Source organism: Calidris pugnax, unplaced genomic scaffold (assembly GCF_001431845.1).
Source record: "Calidris pugnax isolate Ruff unplaced genomic scaffold, ASM143184v1 scaffold319, whole genome shotgun sequence".
In the NCBI taxonomy this organism is placed as follows: Eukaryota; Metazoa; Chordata; class Aves; order Charadriiformes; family Scolopacidae; genus Calidris; species Calidris pugnax.
Genome location: NW_015091193.1, coordinates 399,146 through 405,225, shown reverse-complemented (window position 1 = coordinate 405,225; position 6,080 = coordinate 399,146).

The window sequence follows — 6,080 nt, the reverse complement described above, 5'->3', positions numbered from 1 at the left end:
AAAAAAAAAACAAAAAACAAAACAACCAAACAATAAAAGAAAGAATAATTAAAAAAAAAAATATAAAAATCATAAAGAGTCCCCGGTGCCTGCGTGTTTCTGATGGCTCAGGATGGGGGAGCTGGCACACTCCATCCATCCATCCATCACTCAACCATCCATCCACTCATCCATCCATCAATCCACTCAACCACCCATCTGTTCATCCACTCAACCACCCACCCATCCATCCACTCACCAGTCCATCCACTCACCCATCCAGCCATCCATCTGCTCATCCATCCATCCATCCATCCATCCATCCATCCATCCACCTATCCACTCATCCATCCATCCATCCACTCATCCATCCATCCATCCACTCACCCGTTCATCCACTCAACCATCCATCTGTTCATCCACTCAACCACCCACCCATCCATCCACTCACCAGTCCATCCACTCACCCATCCATCCACTCAACCATCCATCCACTCATCCATCCATTCATCCACTCATCCATCCACTCACCCATCCATCTCCCCATACAACCCTCCACTCAACCATCCATCCACTCATCCATCCATTCATCCACTCATCCATCCATTCATCCACTCATCCATCCATTCATCCACTCATCCATCCATTCATCCACTCATCCATCCATTCATCCACTCATCCATCCATTCATCCACTCATCCATCCATTCATCCACTCATCCATCCATTCATCCACTCATCCATCCATTCATCCACTCATCCATCCATTCATCCACTCATCCATCCATTCATCCACTCATCCATCCATCCATCCATCCACTCAACCCCCCCCACCTGAAGGGGGCCTACAGGAAGGCTGGGGAGAGGCCTACAAAGGCCTGCAGTGACAGGACGAGGGGCAATGGCTTCAAGCTGGAGGGGAACAGATTTAGACTGGAGATGAGGAGAGGGTTCTTCACTGTGAGGGTGGTGGAGCACTGGAACAGGTTGCCCAGGGAGGTGGTTGAGGCCCCTTCCCTGGAGATATTCAAGGAGAGGCTCGACGAGGCCCTGGGCAACCTGGTCTAGTTGGGGGTGTCCCTGCTGACTGCGGGGGGGTCGGACTAGATGACCTTTGGAGGTCCCTTCCGGCCTGGACCATTCTATGATTCTATGACCCCAGCCCAGGTTGCCCCGAGAAGCTGTGGCTGCCCCATCCCTAGAGGGGTTCAAGGCCAGGTTGGAGGGGGCTTGGAGCAACCTGGTCTGGTGGGATGTGTCCCTGGATAAAACTGGATGGTCTTTAAGGTCCCTTCCCACCCAAACGCTTGCACAGCTCTGCGTGTCCATGGCCGAGCCCTGGTCCCTGGAGCAGCAGCACAGCAGCTCCAGGGCTGGACTACTCCTGTCCTACAGAGATGCTGCTGCTGCCAACTTCACATCCCCCCTGAGAGCAGGAGAAGCCAGGGATGAGTCAAATAACACCTCCCCGCCCCCATTTCTGGGCTTGAATGTGGGGACAGCCCCTCAGGGAAGGGCTGTGGCTTGTCCCCTCCCAGGAGTGGCAGGAGAAACCATTCCAGATCCTCTCCCTGCTGGGAAACATGTCTTCAGGCCTCCAGGTCCACCCACCCCGTTCGCTCTCCCCAGCTTTGATTCCTTGCCCTGGGGTCAAACCAGAGAGGAAAGCTCCGTGGTCACCTCGCCCCGGTGAAGACAGAGGTCCTGGAGGACCTTTCTGTGGTCCCATGGAGAGCAGAGGATGGACACATCCATGTGAACACAGTGGTCCTGGAGGACCTTTCTGTGGTCCCATGGAGAGCAGAGGATGGACACATCAATGTGAACACAGTGGTGGTCCTGGAGGACCTTTCTGTGGTCCCATGGAGAGCAGAGGATGGACACATCCATGTGAACACAGTGGTGGTCCTGGAGGACCTTTCTGTGGTCCCATGAAGAGCAGAGGATGGACACATCCATGTGAACACAGTGGTCCTGAAGGACCTTTCTGTGGTCCCATGAAGAGCAGAGGATGGACACATCCATGTGAACACAGTGAGGAAGGAGAGATAGTCCTTAAGGAAGTCCATCTTGGGGGTGTCACCGTTTCTCCTGGGGGCAGGAGCCACCAACAACCTTCTCCACCAAGGAGCACCAGGGGCAAAGCTGCCTCTGGCAAAGCCAAGGTCCCCACGGTCACTCAACTGGACCCACATCAAAAATTTGGGTGCTGTCTGAAGGTCCATCTCTGGGAGAAGTGCCCTTAGGACCCGGCAGGAGATGTTTGAAGAAAGATCCCTCCTCCACGCATCATCCCTTCCTACGTGGTCCTGGAGGACCTTTCTGTGGTCCCATGGAGAGGAGAGGATGGACACATCCATGTGAACACAGTGGTGGTCCTGGAGGACCTTTCTGTGGTCCCATGGAGAGCAGAGGATGGACACATCCATGTGAACACAGTGGTGGTCCTGGAGGACCTTTCTGTGGTCCCATGGAGAGCAGAGGATGGACACATCCATGTGAACACAGTGGTCCTGGAGGACCTTTCTGTGGTCCCATGGAGAGCAGAGGATGGACACATCCATGTGAACACAGTGGTGGTCCTGGAGGACCTTTCTGTGGTCCCATGGAGAGCAGAGGATGGACACATCCATGTGAACACAGTGGTGGTCCTGGAGGACCTTTCTGTGGTCCCATGGAGAGCAGAGGATGGACGCATCCATGTGAACACAGTGGTCCTGGAGGACCTTCTGTGGTCCCATGGAGAGCAGAGGATGGACACATCCATGTGAACACAGTGGTGGTCCTGGAGGACCTTTCTGTGGTCCCATGGAGAGCAGAGGATGGACACATCCATGTGAACACAATGATGCCGTGGGGAAGGAGAGATGGTCCTTAAGGAAGTCCATCTTGGTGGTGTCACCGTTTCTCCTGGGGGCAGGAGCCACCAACAACCTTCTCCACCAAGGAGCACCAGGGGCAAAGCTGCCTCTGGCAAAGCCAAGGTCCTCACGGTCACTCAACTGGACCCACATCAAAAATTTGGGTGCTGCCTGAAGGTCCATCTCTAGGAGAAGTGCCCTTAGGACCCGGCAGGAGATGTTTGAAGAAAGATCCCTCCTCCACGCATCATCCCTTCCTACGGCAGCTGCAAGTACTTAATATTTTTGGATGTCTCTGGTCCCTCGTCAAATGTGGTTTGAGCTGGAGAAGTTATTTTTGGGAAGAAAATAAAAGGGAAGTTCAGATGAGCACCAAACTGGGCTGTTGCTTAAGCCTCATTTTTCGAGCAAAACAAGCGAGTTTGCTTCCCCGTCCTCTCTCCTGGCTCAGGCGTGGTTCTGCTGATTCTGCTCTCCTGGTAAAGAGGATGGTGAGGAAGATGAAGGCTGGTTGCTGGGAAGGGCCACAGCGGTTGTTTCTCCTCCTCAGAGTCCACCTCTCCTCCAGGGCCAGACCCTCAGCCTGGTGGGTGCTGTGGAGGAGCTGAGAGATTTGCCAAATCTTCCACTTCCAGGGGTGCTCAAAAATCATAGAACCATGGAATGGTTGAGGTTGGAAGGGACCTTTCAGACCATGGAGTCCAACCAACAACCCAACACTGACCCATGACCCTCAGCACCACTTCTGCCCAGCTTTGAAATCCCTCCAGGGATGGGGACTCCACCACTGCCCTGGGCAGCCTCTGCCAAGGCTTCACAACCCTTTCCAGGAAGAAATTGTTCCCAAGCTCCATCCTCAACCTCCCCTGGAGCAACTTGAGGCCATTTCCTCCTGTCCCATGGCCTGTTCCTTGGGAGAAGAGACCGACTCTCCCTGGCTACACCCTCCTTTCAGGGAGTTGGAGAGAGCCAGAAGGTCTCCCCTCAGCCTCCTTTTCTCCAGGCTCAACACCCCCAGCTCCCTCAGAAGTTCTCCAGACCCTTCTCCTTGTGCTCCAGACCCCTCACCAGCTCCGTTGCCCTTCTCTGGACACTCCAGCCCCTCGAGGCCTTTTTTTGTGGTGAGGGGCCCAAAACTGGACCCAGCCCTTGAGATGGAGCCTCCCCAGTGCCCAGTCCAGGGTGATGGTCACTGTCCCAGTCCTGCTGGCCACACTGGTCCTGACATAGGCCAGGATGCTGGTGGCCTTCTTGGCCACCTGGGCTGAAATCCTCCCAGGGCCTTGGTCAGAACCCATTCACACCAGTTGGACGCTGGCACAGCTGGACTGGTTTTGCTGGGGACCCTCCAGGGGTGGGAAAGAGGACCAGGAATTCCTACATGAGCGCTGGGCTCCTCCTGTGCTTAAACAGGCTTTTTTTTGGTACAACGGCTGCTGGTGGTGGTGACACAGACCAGTGGCTTTGGAAGATGACAAAGCATGAAACTGCTTGGATGGTTCAGCCTGGAGAAGAGAAAGCTCTGGAGAGACCTTGGAGCCCCTTCCAGTCCCTCAAGGGGCTCCAGAAGAGCTGGGGAGGAACCCTTGATGAGGGAGGGGAGCCCTAGGAGGAGGGGGAAGGGTTTGACACTGAAGAGGGGAGATGGAGCTGAGATGTGGGAGAAGAGAAGGTTCCAGGGAGACCTTGGAGCTCCTTCCAGTCCCTCAAGGGGCTCCAGGAGAGCTGTGGAGGGACTTTTGCTGAGGGAGGGGAGCCCTAGGAGGAGAGGGAAGGGTTTGACCCTGAAAGAGGGGAGATGGAGCTGAGATGTGGGGAAGAACTTGTTTGGTGTGAGGGTGGTGAGAGCCTGGCCCAGGTTGCCCCGAGAAGCTGTGGCTGCCCCATCCCTGGAGGGGTTCAAGGCCAAGTTGGAGGGGGCTTGGAGCAACCTGGGCTGGTGGGAGGTGTCCCTGGATGGAACTGGGTGGGCTTTAAGATCCCTTCCCACCCAAACCCTTCCATGAGTCTATAATTAAAGCCCCCCAGCTTCAGGCAGGAGGTGGTCCCCACGTTTCCCACACTGCCACAAAGGCAGGAGACACCTGGTGTGTGGAGAAGAAGAGCCCCCACGGGGTTGTACTGGGAGAAGACCTTGGAGGTGAGCACCCAGGAGCTTCCCCGTGTCACTGTCACCCTGGGGATGCAGGTTTCAGCCTCCGCAGCCACGAGGCGAAGAGCGGTTGCCATGAGACAGGGAGGTTGGGTACACGGCATTCCCAGCCCCGAGGTGTCCCCAACTCCGGCCTCCTCCAGGTGCCACCTTCACCCCAACTCACCCCTGTCCTCAACCCACCTCTCACCTCAGCTTAACACCCCAAAAAAGCCCTGAACATCCCCCAAGGGAAGCAGAGCGGCGGTTTGTGACCTCAGAAATAAGCATTTAAAAGCAGGAGGGGACAGCAAAGGACAGGTGACAGGGGGTGGAGCAGAGAGGGGACAACCTGAGAAGGTCCTGGGCAAACATCTGCCCTGCAAGATCCAGCCTGGTGGCTCCCCAGGACGGGAACAAGCCCCCTTTTTGCAGGGTGAGCACCCCCAGCCCCACCACCAGGCTCTGCCCCGGCTCTCCCCTCCCTCCCCAAGCTCCTCGATGAAAACCAGCAGTTTTTTTTAACGTTCAAGATAAGGAGCAGAGACTATTTGACTATTTTTCCCCAAATAACACCTTGGTTACAGGGTAGGAGCTGCAAAAAGTCATGGCCCAGCTTCCTCCGGTGCAGGAAATGGCGTTAGCTCCATCAAATTTCAACTTTTACGTTGTTGGGAAAAGAGCCAAAAAAAAAAAGATAGCAAAGGCCTTTTTTTTTTTAGGGCCTGGGCTGAAAAAAAAGAAAAAAAAAGGTTGTTCCTGTTGCTTTTGCAAGGGCTGCGTTTGCAAACTGTGACTTCCTGAGCGGAGGCCACCGCTTGTGACAAACACACAGAGACACATGATGAAATGCCAACACCACCCCCCTCCCCGACGCTTGGGGCCTGGAAAAGAAAGGGTTAAACCTGCCACAGAACAAGCCCATTTCCTCCAACTTGTGGGGTTTTGGGGTTTTTGGTTTTTTTATTTTTTGGGTCTGTTTTCTTCTGCAAAGTACAGCAACGGGTCGGCGATAAAAACGGTGGCAGGATGTTCTCTACGGCCGGAACACGGCGATGGTTTGAGGGAGTCAACGCCACCAAAACTGCTTTTACTCACTTAAAAACAGGC